The following is a 19962-nucleotide window of genomic DNA, read 5'->3' as shown; positions in this document are numbered from 1 at the left end:
GATATTGAACAGAACTGGCACCAATACTGAGCCCTGGGGAACATCACTTGTGACCAGCCACCAGCTGGATTTAACTCTATTCACCACAACTCTTTGGGCCAGGCCGTACAGCCAGTTTTTTACCCAGCAAAGAGTACACACATTCAAGCCATGAGCAGCCAGTTTCTCCAGGAGAATGCTGTGGGAGACTGCGTCAAAGGCTTTGCTAAAATCCAAGTAGAGGACATCCACAGCCTTTCCCTCATCGATTAAGCGGGTCATCATGTCATAGGAGATCAGATTAGTCAAGCAGGACCTGCCTTTCATAAACCCACGCTGACTGGACCTGATCACCTGGTTGTTCTGTACGTGCCCCATGATGGCACTCAAGATGATCTGCTCCATAATCTTCCTTGGCACCGAGGTCAGACTGACAAGCCTATAGTTCCCCGGATCCTCCTTCCAGCCCTTCTTGTAGATGGGCGTCACATTTGCTAATTTCCAGTCACCTGGGACCTCCCCAGTTAGCCAGGACTGCTGGTAAATGATGGAAAGTGGCTTGGTGAGTACTTCCACTAGTTCTCTCAGTACCCTTGGGTGGATCCCAGCCAGTCCCATAGACTAAATGTGTGTCTATGTGGCATAGCAGGTCTCTAACCATTTCCCTGTGGATTATGGGGGCTTCGCTCTGCTCCCCATCCCTCTCTTCCAGCTCACGAAGCTGGGTACCCAGAGGACAACTCATCTTACTACTAAAGACTGAGGCAAAGAAGGCATTAAGCACCTCAGCCTTTTCCTCATCCTTGGTCAGCGTGTTTCCTCCCACATCCAGTAAAGGATGGAGATTGTCCTTGGCCCTCCTTTTGTGGCTAATGTATTTATAGAAACATTTTTTATTGCCTTTTACAGCAGTGGCCAGATTAAGTTTTAGCTGGGCTTTGGCCCTTCTAATTTTTTCTATGCATAGCCTCACAACATCTTTGTAGTCCTTCTGAGTGGTCTGCCCCTTCTTCCAAAGCTCGTAAACTCTTTTTTTCTCGAGTTCCAGCCAGAGTTCTCTCTTCAGCCAGGCTGGTCTTCTTCCCCGCTGGCTCGTCTTCTGACACATGGGGACGGCCTGCTTCTGCACCTTTAAGCTTTCTTTCTTGAAGAGTGTCCAGCCTTCCTGGACTCCTTTGCCCTTCTGGACTGCCTCCCAAGGGACTCTGTCAACCAGGCTCCTAAACAGGCCAAAGTCTGCCCTCTGGAAGTCCAAGGTAGCAGTTCTGCTGACCCCCTTCCTTACTTCTCCAAGAATCTAAAACTCTACCATTTCATGATTGCTATTCCCAAGACTGCCTCCAACCATCACATCACCCACAAGTCCTTCTCTGTTCGCAAACAAGAGGTCCAGAGGGGCACCTTTCCTAGTTGGCTCACTCACTAGCTGTGTCAGGAAGTTATCTCCCACACACTCCAGGAACCTCTGAGACTGTTTCCTCTCTGCTGTATTGTATGTCCAGCAGATATCCGGTAAGTTAATGTCCCCCACAAGAACAAGATAAACTGATCGTGCGACTTCTCCCAGCTGCTTATAGAATAATTCATCTAACTCTTCATCCTGGTTGGGTGGTCTATAGCAGACTCCTACCTTGATATCTGCTTTGTTGGCCTTCCTCTTGATCCTTATCCATAAACACTTGACCCTATTGTCAACATCCTCAAGCTCTAGACAGTCAAAACACTCCCTAACACACAGGGCCATCCCACTGCCTCTCCTACTTTGCCTGTGCCTTCTGAAGAGTTTATAACCATCTATTGCAGCACGCCAGTTGTGCAAGTCATCCCACCATGTTTCCATGACAGCAACTATGTCATAGTTTTCCTGCTGCACAAGGGCTTCCAGCTCCTCCTGTTTGTTGCCCATGCTGCGTGCATTGGTGCAGATGCACTTCAGTTGGGCTATTGATCCCACCACATTTGTGGAGGGAGAAACCCTAATTTCTGTATGTCCATTCTGGGGCACTTCCGCGGTTTCTAAATCATCACTAACCCTTGTGTCCCTGTTGCTGCATAGCTCTCCATCCCCCGCCACCACTGAGCTGGCAGACCAAAGGGCCTCGCTATCACAACGTCCCTCAAACACTGGTGTGTCGCCACCAGGCTTGTCTCTAGCAAGCCTGGTTTTATCCCCTTTCCCCTTCCATACTAGTTTAAAGCTCTTTCAATGAGCCCTGCTAACTCCCCTGCATAGATCTTTTTCCCACTTTGAGACAGGTGTACCCCATCTACAGCCAGCAGGCCTGGTGTCATGTAGATGGATCCATGATCGAAGATCCCAAAATCGTGCCAGTAACACCAGTCTTGGAGCCAGGAACTGATCTCCTGGCTCTTTGTGATACAGATCACTTCATTTAGACTAAGTTTTCTGACATTTATCTTCAGATAAAGTAGGCATTAGAAGGCTATAGATACGCATATATGTACACATATATTTGTCTGTCTAGCTAAACAAGGGGATGTAAGTATTTTTTCTCTCTCAAAGAGAAACTGGTAATAGAGTCAGATGTTTCTTTGATATAATGCTGTTTGTTTATGAAAATGTTCAGAATCCTGCTTTTTATAACAAAGTAGGAAATAAACAAAGGAATTAAAAATGTATTAAACATTGCCTTTGGTCACAGTTGTCGGTGCTATTTTCAATCAGAACTTTTCTCAAAACTTTTACTCTTACTTTTTCTTCAAGCTGCATTCTCAGGATTTGTGCAAAATACATCTGATCCTTATTTACAGTTTTGCCTATCTGCTTCTCTGGACTTGCATCTCTCTGTCACAGATGCAGACACCTTCAAAAACAATAGCTAGCAACTCTTTCATCCATATGGGCACACACACATGCTCTCAGTGCTTTGGACAGTGACAGATGGCTGAATTTGGGGTGGAGGGTGCTATTGTTTCAACTATCTGGTTCCATAAAGGATCGTAACTATCAATTATAATTATCTTAAATGACCTGAAAGTAGATTTTGTCCAATGAATAAAAGATGCATGTTTGTGGGCACACAGTTTCAAAAGTATATTTTAAAACATATCATGCGGAACCCTAACATTACTGCAGTACTGCATTTATTAGAGGTACAAGAGACTAAAACAATTTTAGAAGTTTGAGATTCTCTTTTCAGGAACAAAAAAGGTTAAAAATGGTTAAAGACGAATCAAGAATGAATCAAACTCATTGCTCTAAGATCACAGAGTGATTATAATGACCACCAAGTGAGTATACTCAGTGGTCATTGAAGGGAAAAAAGCTCACAAACTTTTACAGAATTACAGGTAAAAAGAATTAAGTGAGTCTTTAAAAAAAAAAAAAAAAGAAACAAGGAGAAAAATACTGATGGATTTAGTCAATACAAATATTATTTTGTACTAAAGATATCAAAATACTTCTGGCAGATGTTTTTAAGTAAAAAGCCTACCTTGGTCCATTTACTATGTCTTTTGAGTCTGATGGCACAGAAAGTTGTAAGAGTGAGAAAGTTTATGTTTTGATCTGGAGAAAAAAGGCAGAAGAATATCATCCATATCTCTGAACATCTTTGGAAAAAAACAGAGCAACTGACTTTAAATTAAACAATCAAGCATGCAGATTCCTGGGACTAATGAACCTGGAAAACATGGCAAGCCAGAAAGTGCTATGAATTTGCTCTTAATGTGGTTAAGACTATGATCATCATGCCAGCCCAAAATGACAGGGAAGAGATACAAGGAGTCCTTAGAATGGTAAAGCATGAAAGAATATTTATAATGAGAACAGAAGAGCTACTGTGGAAAGAAAGCCAATGACAGTTATTTGCAAACCTTCATAAACACTTTCAAAGACCCTAAGAAAAGCGTCCCTAGTCCAAAGGTGCTTTGACAGTGAAAAGGAAATTAAATTGTGGAGAAGAGAAGGCTCCGGGGAGACCTTATAGCAGCCTTCCAGTACCTGAAGGGGGCCTAAAAGAAAGCTGGAGAGGGACTTTTTACAAGGGCATGTAGTGATAGGACAAGGGGGAACAGTTTTAAACTGAAAGAGGGTAGATTTAGATTAGATACTAGGAAGAAATTCTTGACTGTGAGAATGGTGAGACACTGGACCAAGATGCCCAGAGAAGTTGTGGATGCCCCCTCCCTGGAAGTGTTCAAGGCCAGGTTGAATGGGACTTTGAGCAACCTGGTCTAGTGGAAAGGTGTCCCTGCCCATGACAGGGGGGTTGGAACGAGATGATCTTTAAGGTCCCTTCCAATCCAAACCATTCCACGGTTCTATATTTCTAAGTTGTCTCCAGATTAACATCCTGTCCATTAAGAACAGTCTGGTCAAAATCGGTTAATGAATACTAAGTATTAATGAAACCTGCATATCAGTACAGTCAAACACAGGAGGAGGCTTTAACCTTAGTAACTAGGTAAAGGATGGCTCATCTCTTCAATGGCAGGAAGCCAGCATTAGTTGAAAACAAACTGTTTGTTTTGACATGTATTGTTAAAACTTAGGCATGTGAAACTTCAGCAGACAGGATCTCCCTCTGGAGGTGTTTACAGGCATCCACTGCTTTTTATTTACTGTGGAGAAGTGAAGCATGCATTTTTAGAGAACTCGTTCACTAGCTGCTAAAATGTAGTTGCCAGTTAGGTGACTAAGCTGGAACAAATGGGTCCCATTTCCCAAAAAAAAAATATTTCTTTGATTACAGATATCAGATATACAAATCAAACACAAATGTAAGAAAGATTTGAGGGCTGTGGACTTTCTTTTTGGAACACTTGACAAAAGTGAATAGAACAGATCCAAGTGCGATATATTGGTACGTTAAACTGATTTTTTAACAATTAGCCTAGAAAAGTATGGAGACCGTGATTCTCAGAACAATTGCTCAGGAGACGGAGCTGCCGAAAGTGGTCCCAAATCTTAAGACAGGAACGTTTATCACCTATCACTAGTCTTATCTGAAGTCAGAGCGCTCAGGTTTACCTGAAACTCAAAGATACCACACATGGTGAACTCAGGGGTAATATAAGAAAAATGTTGAAAAATATACAGAAAGCCCATTTAGGCATACCAAAATAAAAGACAATGTTTGCAAACAATACCTGCAAAGTAAATATCAGTGTTTACCTCATGCAGCAAAAACAAAAGCCAAGTTAGAAAAAGTACTCATTTGTGACAGGAGGAACTGCACATAGAGCACCAATCAGGCACAGATTTGTTTATGTTAACTGAAGAAATTTATTGCTCCTACGCTCATAGTCTCATTTCCCTGAGACAGCTTTGCAAATGGATATTACAGCTAACTACATGGTTATGTATATTGCACCCATTCCTGCCAAACATACTGTGCTTGACACAGTGATATCTAAATATGAACGTAAGGATTTTGGTTACAAACAACAAAAAATCTTGCAGAGGAGTTTGATGTAGCCATACACCTGAGGGCACGCAATTTACAACCTCTACATCTAGAGGTGTTACATTTCATTTTTTACTGTCTTCCCTTTTAAAAGGTTAGAGAAGGATTTTTTTCACTGGTAGTTGGAAAAAGGTGTCTGAAAATATAGCTCATTCTAAAAAAGCTTGTGAAAACAGTCTCTGATCATCTTATAATATAATTAAATTGCAGGATAACATCAATGAAGCATGAGACCATTACATCTTGACAATTTATTTTTTACGAGAATTAATCACAAAAAAATTAAAACAAAACTGTCTTTCGTGTTAGAAACTTGCAGTAAAGAAAACAAAAATTTGCATAAATATATAAAGGTAAGTTCAAAATAAACAAACATTAAGAATGGCGAGTTGCTAACAATTAATGTAAAAGTTAAATGAATCTTGCACATAACATATCTTGCACTTAAATATTTTTCCAATAAATTGCTGTCCATCAGCCAGGACAATAGAATGGATGAAACTTTTTCGACTTTCCTGAGAAGAAGGAAATAATGAATGCTAAGTCTGCCATTTTGTCCCAGATACTTTCAGCATTTCACCAGAATAAAGCAAGTAAGAGATCACACTATCTCAATGAATGGGCTAACCAGTTCTTACCAAAAACACTTTCAATATTGAGAGAAAATTGCAAGTACAAATTATGACTGGCCAACCCTTCTGAAGCAAAAAATATTAGATTAAAAACCGAGTTTTGAGCAAACTTAAACTATGCATATATATTGCTTGAGTGAATATGTTGAATTTATTAAAAAGAAGATACTTGGATGTATTTTTCCATTTTGAAATGAAAATTGCATGGGAAATATTAAAATGATTTTATAAAGCCTAGATATCTGGAAAAGGAAAAGAACCCTAATTTTCAGGACATAAATTATTTTTTGTGATGAAAAGAAATTTGTAGAGCTTTTCATTTCACTCAGACAAAAACTAAAACATTTTACTTAGAAAGAAACCCAAAGTTTGTAATTTAGTGACATAACTAAAAGAAAAAAAATCAGTCTCAGATTTTTTCATTATAACCTTTTTTTTATTGATGTGAGAAAGGAATAAGTAGGCATTATACTTTTCAAATGCTGACATAATGTAATGAGAGGGTTCAAGCTGAAGTACTACAGACATCATTTTAACTACAGCATGAGTGAAGCAAATCTCTGCTGACCATGCTGTTTTAGGATGACCTGTATATACTTCATGAATACCTCAGCACTAGAACTCAGTGGACAATGCTTACAGGTATTCCAGTATTTCACCAAAAACATTAGCAGAAATATTATCAGAATATTAACTTTTTCATCATGGAAGGAAAATTTAGAGGCCATTGGTCAACAGTGTGAGTATGAGTGAACTAATGAAAGAAGCTCCTTCTAAATCCCCTTCCAGTACACTAAAATAAACAGGCTGCTTTTGTATTGGACCTTTCACCTTGAATTTCATAGCTTTACAAGCATATAGGAGAGATTGATAGACTAGCACAGTGCTTACATTTGTGGGCAGCAGTATGCATTGGATAATTAAGTAAAAATGTGGGTACTAACTGCAGGATCATTGGTGGGACTATATCCATTACAAATCATGCCCAGCCTACATGCTGAGTTTTTAGAAGCAATATCACTTAAAGTTCTTTTAATAGTATATACCCTTCTTCACAGAATTTATTGCCACATGGGAATGTAACAACTTTTTTTCAGTACAGCATATAGAATGTAGCCTGACTCTATCTGGAGCTGAGCATAAAGGTAGAAATCAATAGATCCCTGCTAGTCTGATCAAAAGCCTGTCTTTCAAAAAAAACAGGAAAGCCAAGGTCTTCATACACAGAAACACTGTTTGCAGCTCTCCATCAGTGCTACAGACACTGCTCCCCAAGGCTCCATCAGGTTTTAAACAAAAAGAAAGGCAGGTCAATAGCACAATGACCGGAAAATTGTAAAGGTTCCTCTCCCCCAAAATAGAAACCCAACAAATTATTGCTATTGTTGTTGCCGTTGTTGTTATTACAGCTTTGATTAAAGATTGTGGGTTTATGTTTTTATAATGGATTCTGTAGGGTTAACACAGCAAGACCTTATTTATTCTATCACCTACCACTGGGTACAACCAAAGCCTTAATGAAAGCCTGCTTTCATTTACCCGACAAACTTTAATTTCTAATTTGGTCAACTGCAAAAAATATATTTAATAGATTGGTGGGAGGAGTAATATTACTGTAATGAGCATGTGTCTGTATGCTTCCATGACTGTAAACCTATACCTCATACAGATCACACATGTGGTCATGTGTTTATGACAGAAGTGCACACATCTGTCTAAATAGACACAATGAATGTTTGTGGCACTCTCAAGGTACCAATTAGCCCAACAAATAGCAAAAAAAGCGTATGTGGTATATTACCCTAAAGCATTGAACAGCTTACAATAAAATCAATATGAAAATACAGACTAGTCTAATGAAGCAGTCAACAGGGATTCAGAACATTTCAGGCATGTCTCCAACAGGCAATGGAGTGTGGTACAAAAAACCTGGAACAACCTCATCACTGTTACCTCCTGAGCTAGAAGGGGTGTAGACCTATCAGCAGAGTATATATTAAAACTAACTAGCTCTGCTGAGAAGCTGGGATCGCTAGCTCCATCACAGTTGTCACTTACAGCACTGGTTTTGGTATCTGATCTTGTTCCTTGGCACAACTCCACTCTGCAGGAGGTGACACAACAACAAGATGAGCTGTAGCCAAGGGATATCTCCAAAGCCAACATGTGGAAATGTTTGCCGGTTTTATGCCCGACTCTGTGAGCAATCTTGAGTGTGCTCTCTGGTCACTGTCATGTGCAATAGTTTCCTTGTGTTTTTTCCTTGAGATCACCACATACATGAGCCCTAACCCACTTTTCTTGCAGTATAAGCATGTGCAGAATATGTCTTTAAATAGTAGCCTTTCTATACAAAGTACAATTTCTGATTTCTCTGAAAGGTACAATGCATATAAAACGAAGGTAAAAAGATATGCTTAGATTTTCTCTTACTTGCTTTGTAAGTTCTCAGCACAAAAGTAGCTTTAGCTGGAAAAAACACACTATCTACATGCCTGGGTTTTAGAAATAGGAAGGCATTCAGAAACATCCCTTTCTTCCAGATTTCTTTATGGATTGCCTCTAGACAGCATCTGCACACTGTGCTATTTACTGTGATTACATTCTTCAGGTGTTTGTCTCTCCCTACGCGTTGCACAAAGTTCAGGTACTTCAGAGAATCCTGGATTGCAATCCAGGGCCTGAGACATAAAAGTTAGGCGTAGTAAAGCTCAACCTTATGTTTGTTTTTTTTCTTTTTGATTGAGCTTTCTAGCCCCAGGCATGTTCAGTCTGCATCAACACCTAACAGGTAAGCCATTGCAGCATCTCAAGCAAGACCCTTACAGCATTTCCCCTCCATCACTTTTATTTCTTGCCTACAGCATCTCTACTATGTGACCCCATCACATAACCCTACATAGAATACTGCCTGACCTCAGAGAGCAAGAATTCAGCAGGAGTTTTGCACTTCACTCTGCAATACCCTTTTGACTTGCTTCTTGTGCTATTGAAAGAGAGAAGATCTCAGATGATTAGTGATAAAGCTGCAAAAATTAAAATCTAGTAAGCGTTTTTTTCCCCTCTCTAAACTTTTCAGTAGCAATGGGACAGAATTTCACATTTCACTTCTGAACTTGCTGTTACTTGCAGTAAAAGAATCATATATAGGTATGTCATTACCAAACCTCTTCCTCGTTGTTATTTCCCAGGACTGTAAAATCAGTACGTACTTTCTGAGGCAGGAGTACTGAAACTTAAAATGTGAATTTCTTAGTTTGTAATTTTTCCCAGGTTTCACATTTTTTTACCTATGCTTCTGTGTTCTGCATGTTGTTAAAACGAAACAAACAAATGAATCTTCAGATTGTTGATAGCAATAGATCATAATAATTCTTATGTGTTATTATTAAGGAGAAACTACAGGAGTTTTAATCTACAGTGTATCGATATCATACATCAAACTAACTCCTTCAGAGCAGCTGCAGTCTATCATCACAAAATAATCTACAATCAGTATCACACACTATGTACAGGCAAGAAACCTACATATTAAAGCTTCTATTAATACAGTCACATTGTATGCAAGGTGGCTGCTTTATAGGTCTCAGTATCCAATGCATTTACTTTTCCAATAAAAATATGCAAGCTTTCATTATATGGTCTAGGGCTGAGAATGCTTTGTCTTAAGACAAAATTCTGATCTGTAAAAATACATGAAAAAATGCTTTACTTCTATACATCTTCTGTACACTTCTCAGACAAGAATATTAATGTTATCTACAAGCACTAATGAAAACTTTCAACACCTCTGTTGTTGTAAGACTGTAAGACAGTAACATAAATTTTTGTTAATGCATAGAAAGGGACGGTGTGCAAAACCAGCAAGTCATAGTAGATCTTGAATTATTATTATCGAATCCAGATCCAGATTATTGCATTATCCAGATCCAGATTATTACCCAATTATTACTGAATCCAAATCCAGATTTGTCCAGATCATTAAATTATTATTAATATTGAATTCAGATCTGGGATTCATATTTCTTTTTGTTAAGATAAATAGCTTCCTGTCAAGGTGGCCCTATACTGTGATCAGTAGGACCTTACAGAACTCTTGTTCCAGGAGGTTATTGGTAGGAAACAACAGGGTAAGTAAAGGAAGAAATAAGATCTGGAGGCATCACTGGCTTTCTGCTCTGCTCCGCTCTTCCCCCCCACCACCTTTCTTCCTCTCTCCTCCTTGATAACTTTGTGCTAGAAATTAATTCCAACAGAAATATAAAATCAGATACAAAAAGAACAAGGAAAAAAAAAAAGAAAGAAACTAGGAGAAAGAAAATGTCACAATTCAGCTGCGTAAGGAGATGAGCATGAGAAGAATTTCCCTAAGGAAGCAATCTTTAGCCCATACAGGGAAAACTGCAAAGTAATCCATTTAAAAAGGGTGCAAACTGAAATCCTTAGATTGGAGGCCAAGACTATGCCACCTTGTCCTTTCCCTTGATTGCTCAAGCTAGAAGACAAAACTAAAGCACACCATACTCCTCATGCAAATTCAGATTTCCTTCATACAGGATCAAGGGCATGGAGAAGGGGAGGAGACAATGTCATCCCAAACTGGAATGCAGTGCTGCAGACAGATTCATCAGGGCCCAAACCTGAGAAGCACTGTTATACTCCTCAGTGTAGACAATCCCCAAGCTCTAATGGAATTTACATATTTCAGTGAAAATCCTAAACAATCAAACAAATCCTCTCAAAAAGCTTTATGTCAACACAAAGATGTCATAGGCATTTTCTCAAAAATTTAAAATGAAGACTGATGAAATAAAAAAAGTACACTGCTAAACTTCACAGGATGGCTGGTGTGTAATTCAGAAATTTTAGCAATGTCCTAGATCTGGTTGGGATGGAGTTAATTTTCTTCATAGCAACCAATACGGTGCTGTGTTTTAGATTTGTGACCAAAACAGTGTTAATAAAACACCAATGTTTTATCGGTTGCTGAAAAGTGCTTGCTTAATGTCATGGTCTTCTCTGTTTCTCACTCTGATGCCCGCCAGCAAGTAAGCTGGAGTGTGGGCAAGAAGTTGGGAGGGCACGTACGCGTACCATACGATGTCATGCTCAGCAATAAAACTGAGGATGGAGGGAGTTTTTCCAATGTAACCATTGTTCAAAGACTAACCGGGCATCACACTGCTGGTGGGACGTGGTGAGTGATTGCATTTTCACCTGGTGTTTTTCTTGGTGTTTTTCCCTCCATTTATTAAATTGTGTTTATCTTGACCCACAAGTTTTTCTCACTTTTGCCTTCTGTTTTTCTCCCCCATCCCATTGGGGCAGGGGGTGAGTGAATGACTGGGTGGGGACTTACCTGCCATCTGGGGTCAACTCAGCACAAGTAGATAAACTAAAACTCAGCACAAGGAGATAAACTAACCAGTGATAAATCAGTAATGGAGTTGAAAGACAGCAGCTGAAATGAAAATGTTTAGGAATCCCGAAGAAGCTCTACAGAAAGCAACAGGTGTGTACAATCCAAAAGACTAGGCACAACCAAGCGCAGAGATTTAGTGGTGCAGACAGATCAGCAATTTACAGATCAGCATTGAGAAAGCATAGAAACAGGGAAGAAACATCAAAATCTTCCAAAATAATCAAACAAATACAACTCAAACAAATATTAAGGCTACAAGAAAGACCTGAAAGTTCAATGGTGGAAATGTTTTGCATATGAGGACATATACAACTGCTGTAGTAAAAAGAAATCAGCCTGCTAAATCAAAAAAAGCAAGTATTGATTCAAAGGATCATTTTTTTTTTGCACATATATCACACTAATGCAGTGGAAATTAGCAAAAATAAATGCTTTGCATAGTGTGGACTATCATGAACTGCAAAGACATGACAGTAGAAAATATAGGAAATTTAAGGGCAGATAGCAAGTGCACTACATGAAGATTTCCTCAGCATCACATAAGGAAAAAAAAATGCAATCAGGCTAACCCATTTTAAAATCATATGATGATATTTACAATAACAACTGCAAGCACAAAACCAAAAAAAAGTATAAATGCTGGAATTTCAGCCATCTTGTTTAACACAGGAACAATGTTTTCAGATAAAATAAGTTACTTCTTAAAATTAGTAGAGTTCAGAAAGGGAGCAATGATTCACACTCCAATCAAAACAAACCACCTAAAGCAGGCAAACCCACTGTGATACCTGTCTGCTAAAGGTTACATGATGTTTTTGAAAATCTGAAATGGCTTCTTCTATGTGTCACGGTTTAAAGCTGGGCTGGCGATTAAACCTGCGGCAGATGCCCTCTGTTATCCCCCCCCCCTCCCCCCAGAGGGAAAGGGAAAGGGAAAAGGGAGAGAGACTTCTGGGTTGGAAAATTAAAACAGTTTTAATAAACTATAATAATGAAAAAAAAAGTATAATAATAATAATAGAAATAATCAAATATATACAAATATATATACAAAACCAAGATTGAGCTCCCCTGAAGTCAGCCACGTCACCACCGGCACTGCAGGGCAGGCTCCAGGAAGGCCCAGCCTGGGCCTAGCGACGGTCGAGAGCTGGATTCAGGAACGCATGGATCGGGATCGGGGGGAGCAGGAAAACAGACGGAGTCCTCCCTGGACACCGGCCATAGCAGAAAGAGAGCGAGACCCTCGTGATCCCCCCACTTTATACCGAGAATGACGTGTATGGGATGGAATACCCTCGTTGGTCAATTTTGGGTCACCTGCCCTGTCTGCTCCCCACTGCAGCTGCGACCCCCCTTCGGCTCTTCACTCGTAAGCAATGAGGAATTCAGCAGTGACCTTGGTTTCTCTCAAGAATAAGTACAGCAAGAGCCTTTCTGCACAACATCCCTACCGGTGCCTCAGTGATAACTACAAACTTCGAGCGTTATCAGTCCTGGAAGCAGACACTGTCTGCAAAAACATGCAGTTAGTTTCAGAAAATGCAGTTACTTAAAGGAGACTTAGCTGAAAGTAAAAATCACTGAAAGGAAAATCGGCCTGGTTTAGGCCAAACCAGGACATTCCACCCCTTATTCCATACCATTCACGTCATACTCAGATCACCACTAACTTTTCATTTTAAAATATATACAGATAACATTAGTTTATGATTCATCTCTATACAAAAAAAAAAGTTCATCAAGTTCATTTAGTTCAGGATTGTGGGTTTCCATCTGGCTAGGAGTCTCCCAGGGTAGGAGAGATGATATGAGCTTTGTCACAGTTCGTGCCCACGGGTTGCAGGTTAAAGATGTCAGTCTCGAGGAGGTTACTGGACGCCACTTGCAGCTAGCTCCGGTCTCATCACCACTGCTTCAACCTGAAAGACACTTATGAACACTGTTAGTATTATGCAGCAATTAACATCATGCAGTTCAGAATTAAGTATTCTCACCCAAGATCAGATCACCTTCAGGGACACATCGGACTCCACCATCCTGCAGCATCACCCACCAAGTACATCCAGATCCTTGAGCAAAAGCAATCCCATGAATGGGTTTACCTTTGCCCGTAGCAGGAAGAACCCAGACAGTTTTTCCCAACAGATTCTTTTCATGCACCTCAGGGACTTTATCCCCTTCTATTGTATGTAAAAGGTCTGACTGAGCAGGGCCAGCTCGGTTGATAGATCCTCTGGTGTTAACTAGCCAGGTAGCTTGTGCCAAATGCTTATCCCAGTTTTTAAAGGTTCCACCCCCCATTGCTTTTAGGGTAGTTTTTAACAGCCCATTATACCGTTCAACTTTCCCAGAGGCTGGTGCATGATAGGGGATGTGATATACCCATTCGATGCCATGCTCTTTGGCCCAGTTATCTATGAGACTGTTTTTGAAATGAGTCCCATTGTCCGACTCAATTCTCTCTGGTGTGCCATGTCGCCACAAGATTTGCTTTTCGAGGCCCAGGATAGTGTTCCGGGCAGTGGCATGGGGCACAGAGTATGTTTCCAGCCATCCGGTGGTCGCCTCCACCATGGTAAGTACATAACGTTTACCCTGGCGGGTCTGAGGGAGTGTGATGTAGTCAATTTGCCAGGCCTCCCCATATTTATATTTCAACCACCGCCCCCCATACCACAAAGGTTTTAACCGTTTGGCTTGCTTAATTGCGGCGCATGTTTCACAATCATGGATAACCTGTGCAATAGAGTCCATGGTTAAGTCCACCCCTCGGTCACGAGCCCATCTGTATGTTGCATCTCTCCCTTGATGACCTGAAGTGTCATGAGCCCACCGAGCTAAAAATAGTTCACCTTTATGTTCCCAGTCCAAATCTATTTGGAACACTTTAGCAGCCTGATCTACTTGTTGGTTGTTTCGATGTTCCTCAGTTGCCCGACTTTTAGGTACGTGAGCATCTACATGACGTACCTTCACGACTAGTTTCTCTAGCCGAGCAGCAATATCTTGCCACAGTTCAACAGCCCAAATAGGTTTACCTTTACGCTGCCAGTTGCTTCGCTTCCACTGCTTTAACCACCCCCACAAGGCATTTGCCACCATCCATGAGTCAGTATAAAGATACAGCCTTGGCCACTTTTCTCGTTCAGCAATGTCTAAAGCCAGCTGGATGGCTTTTACCTCTGCAAATTGACTTGATTCACCTTGTCCTTCTGTGGCTTCTGTGACTCGTCGTATAGGACTCCATACAGCAGCTTTCCACTTCCGATGCTTTCCTACAAGACGGCACGATCCATCGGTGAACAGGGCATACTGCTTCTCATCCTCTGGTAGTTCATTATACGGTGGGGCTTCTTCAGCACGTGTCACCTCCTTTTCTGGTGGCATTCCGAAGTCTTTGCCTTCTGGCCAGTCCATGATCACTTCTAAGATTCCTGGGCGATTAGGGTTTCCTATTCGAGCCCTCTGTGTAATTAATGCAATCCATTTACTCCATGTAGCATCAGTTGCATGATGAGTAGTAGGAACCTTACCCTTGAACATCCAGCCTAGTACTGGTAATCGGGGTGCCAGGAGAAGCTGTGCTTCAGTACCAATTACCTCTGAGGCAGCTCTAACTCCTTCGTATGCTGCCAGTATCTCTTTTTCAGTTGGGGTGTAATTGGCCTCAGAGCCCTTGTATCCTCGACTCCAAAATCCTAGGGGTCGACCTCGAGACTCCCCTGGCACTTTCTGCCAAAGGCTCCAGGTAGGACCATTGTCCCCAGCTGAGGTGTAGAGCACATTTTTAACATCTTGTCCCATACGGACTGGTCCAAGGGCTACTGCATGCACAATTTCTTGTTTAATCTGTTCAAAAGCCTGTTGTTGTTCAGGGCCCCACTGAAAATCATTTTTCTTTCTGGTCACCTGATAAAGAGGGCGTACAATCTGGCTGTAATCTGGAATATGCATTCTCCAGAAACCCACAACGCCTAAGAAGGCTTGTGTTTCCTTTTTGTTAGTTGGTGGGGACATAGCTGTTATTTTGTTGATCACCTCTATCGGGATCTGGCGACGCCCATCTTGCCATTTAATCCCTAAAAACTGGATCTCCCGGGCAGGCCCCTTGACCTTGCCTCTTTTTATGGCAAAACCAGCTTGCAGAAGAATTTGGATTATTTTCTCCCCTTTGTCAAAAACTTCTGCTGCTGTATCACCCCATACAATGATGTCATCAATATATTGCAAATGTTCTGGAGCTCCACCCTCTTCTAGTGCAGTCTGGATCAGTCCGTGGCAAATAGTAGGACTGTGTTTCCACCCCTGGGGCAGTCGATTCCAGGTGTACTGGATACCTCTCCAGGTAAAAGCAAACTGTGGCCTGCACTTTGGTGCCAAGGGAATAGAGAAAAATGCATTAGCAATGTCTATGGTGGCATACCACTTGGCTGCCTTTGACTCCAGTTCGTATTGAAGTTCTAGCATGTCTGGCACGGCAGCACTCAACGGTGGCGTAACTTCATTTAGGCCACGATAGTCCACAGTTAATCTCCATTCTCCATTAGACTTTTGCACTGGCCATATAGGACTATTAAAGGGTGAGCGAGTCTTGCTAATCACTCCTTGATTTTCTAATTGTCTAATCAGTTTATGAATGGGGATCAGGGAGTCTCGATTGGTGCGATATTGTCGTCGGTGCACCGTGGCAGTAGCAATTGGCACCTGTTGTTCTTCAACTTTCAGCAACCCCACAACAGAAGGATCCTCTGAGAGGCCAGGCAAGGTAGACAGCTGTTTAATGTCCTCAGTCTCTACAGCTGCTACACCAAAGGCCTATCTATATCCTTTTGGGTCCTTAAAATACCCTTTCTTAAGGTAGTCTATGCCAAGGATGCACGGAGCATCTGGACCAGTCACAATGGGGTGCTTTTTCCATTCATTTTCAGTTAGGCTCACTTCGGCCTCCAATACAGATAACTCTTGAGATCCCCCTGTTATTCCCGAGATACTGACAGATTCTGTCCCTTTATGATTCGATGGCATGAGGGTGCACTGTGCACCAGTGTCTACCAGGGCTCGATACTTTTGTGGTTCTAATGTGCCAGGCCATCGAATCCACACAGTCCAATAAATCCGGTTATCCCTCTCCTCCTCCTGGCTAGAGGCAGGGCCCCTCTAATTAAAGATTGGATTCGTGCAGCTCACGGGGACTGGACCTTCATTTCCCCTATTCACTCTTGGAAAAAAGGGATTTGAGGCCCATCTACCCTGACTGGGGTCCTGCTCATTGGTAACTGGAGCAGCCATCCTCCTAGAAAAATTCTCTCTGGTATTTCTGTTAGCTTGCAACTCACGTACTCGTGCCTGTAGGGTACTGGTAGGTTGTCCATGCCATCTGTTCATGTCCTCCCCATAATCACGCAGGGTAAACCACAGGATACCTCGTGACGTGTTCCGTTTCCTTTGAGCCGGTCCAGTAGGAGGGCGTTGCCTCCTAAAGGCTGCAACGCGGGCCTGTGTAGGTAGAGAGTCAAGTTTATTCTCGATCCTGGACAGTTTGTCTGACAGTTGTTTCAATGAGTCCTTGTTCTCCTTAGTCAGTTTTTCCACAGCCGAGACACGGGCCTGCAGTGGGGAAGAAATACTATCTTCATACTGTCGCATATAGTTAGCCATTTCGCCCACACTAGGTCATGCCATAGCATCTTCTCCCCAGACTAATATTGACAATGTAGGGGCATGTGTTGGTGGAGCACTCTTCACAACCTTCCGGAACATGGATCGGTTGCATTCCACTTCATCAGGATTTACAGGATCTACAATGTCCTGAGGGTGTTTATAAATGATCTCTTGCACAGCTAGTTCTCTAAGGTAGTTAATACCTTTTTCTATAGTGGTCCATTTGCTTAGGTGGCTCATAACATCATCTTTATAGGGATACCTGCTCTTTACAGCTGACAAGAGTCGCCTCCAGAGACTGATACTGTTCGACCTTCTTGGAAGCATCTTATCAATACCACCATCTCTGGACAGGGATCCCAACTGTCTGGCTTCTCTGCCATCCAATTCTATGCTATCTGCCCCATTATCCCAGCATCGGAGCAACCAGGTAATTATTGGCTCACCGTCATAACGACTAAAATCTTTTCTTATATTTCGCAGTTCTTTCAGGGATAAGGAGTGGTAGGTTATCTCTGCTTCCGAGTCCGAGTCCTCCTGTGATTGTTCTGCTTTAGAAGGACCTTTCTTGTCCTTCTTGTGTAATGGGCCTTCTTTAAAAAGACGATCAAGGAAACCCCCCTCTGTGTCAGGCCCTGACTCTGACTGAGAAGGGCCCTCACCTGGGTCCCGTGCTGGCTCTGCCTTAGAAGCCTCTGAGTCATCATCCTTCACTTTACTAGCTGATTTCTTTCGGTGTCTTCTCCTGGTTACAGGGGCAGCATGATACCTCCCGCTGTTGCTGCACCGACATCTAATCACATAGCACACCAGTAACACATTCAGGACACCCAAAAATAACAACATGCCCTGTTCGAATTTTGCAGGAATCAACTTGGCAAAAAAGGAGCAGATACTATCAAAATCAGTTAAAAGACGCCCGGTGTGCGCAGCTACCGATTCGCGATTAAAGCTGCCCATCATTGTATCATAGAGATAAGAGATCGGAATAATGACTGCCCAGTTTATCACGACATAAATCAGTATCACAACCCATACCGAAACGACACATTTTGACCAGCACGCCCTATTAAACCACATGAAAGCACTAACACACAGCGCATACGGCAAGTAAGGTATCATTACACATAACTGTAAAACAAGCTTTATAAAGAGAAGAGGTAACACAAGGCTCACAAATGACATTACCATCTTAGCTATCTGTTTTAATTTCCAACCCCTCGTAAATCTCAAAGGAAGAAATCTGATACTCTCTTGGCTGAGCTCTCCGGATCTCCTCTCACTGGAGCTGGGATTCGACTTATCAGAGCAACCTGTCGGAGCTTCTCTTGAGCCCCATGTTGGGCGCCAATAAATCTGTCACGGTTTAAAGCTGGGCTGGCGATTAAACCTGCGGCAGATGCCCTCTGTTATCCCCCCCCCCCCTCCCCCCAGAGGGAAAGGGAAAGGGAAAAGGGAGAGAGACTTCTGGGTTGGAAAATTAAAACAGTTTTAATAAACTATAATAATGAAAAAAAAGTATAATAATAATAATAGAAATAATCAAATATATACAAATATATATACAAAACCAAGATTGAGCTCCCCTGAAGTCAGCCACGTCACCACTGGCACTGCAGGGCAGGCTCCAGGAAGGCCCAGCCTGGGCCTAGCGACGGTCGAGAGCTGGATTCAGGAACGCATGGATCGGGATCGGGGGGAGCAGGAAAACAGACGGAGTCCTCCCTGGACACCGGCCATAGCAGAAAGAGAGCGAGACCCTCGTGATCCCCCCACTTTATACCGAGAATGACGTGTATGGGATGGAATACCCTCGTTGGTCAATTTTGGGTCACCTGCCCTGTCTGCTCCCCACTGCAGCTGCGACCCCCCTTCGGCTCTTCACTCGTAAGCAATGAGGAATTCAGCAGTGACCTTGGTTTCTCTCAAGAATAAGTACAGCAAGAGCCTTTCTGCACAACATCCCTACCGGTGCCTCAGTGATAACTACAAACTTCGAGCGTTATCAGTCCTGGAAGCAGACACTGTCTGCAAAAACATGCAGTTAGTTTCAGAAAATGCAGTTACTTAAAGGAGACTTAGCTGAAAGTAAAAATCACTGAAAGGAAAATCGGCCTGGTTTAGGCCAAACCAGGACACTATGTTACATATGAAGTTGGCTGAAGCAATGTTGCTGAAACAGCATCTGCCTTTCAAAATGTCTAGTGCGTTAGAAGAAAAAAATATATAAATAAGAGGATCAAATAAGCACGTGATAGATAAAGAAATCTTTGTGAAAGTCACAGAGCATACATGTTGGCTAAGTAGTGTGGTAAGTATTCGAATGTCAGGCAAGAAGCACATTTGTATAGACTCAAGCTATTTAAATAAAACACAGAAAGTGCTCACTGCCAAATGTCTACGGTTATGAAATATTACCTGACTTGGCAAAAGCAAAAATTAAAAATGACAAGAAAAGGATCTAATGCCAAATTCCAAAATGCAAAAGATAGATATTGGCAAGTATTCCTGAGTAGCAAAAGTGGCTACCTCACCACATTCTGCACAACAGACGTGTATCCAAATTGTCCGAGGACATTCCCTGGAACGAAAATTAGTCCAGCTATATCATAGTTGTTGTTGGACAGACATACCATGGTAGAGGGTATAGCAAACCTCAAACAAAGCTTTCTTTGCATGATATAGGAATCAGGGAAATCAGTCACAAACTGTGTAAGTGCAAGATAACTTCATGATGAGCAATACTCACTGCTGTACAGGTCACATATAACAGTCCTCTTTTTTCCCCAACACCTTAAATCTAAGAAAGTAAACACAACATGAGAAATGCCCATAC

Source organism: Nyctibius grandis, chromosome 2, assembly GCF_013368605.1.
Source record: "Nyctibius grandis isolate bNycGra1 chromosome 2, bNycGra1.pri, whole genome shotgun sequence".
NCBI classification, from domain to species: Eukaryota; Metazoa; Chordata; class Aves; order Nyctibiiformes; family Nyctibiidae; genus Nyctibius; species Nyctibius grandis.
Note: the sequence above shows the minus strand (reverse complement) of the source record.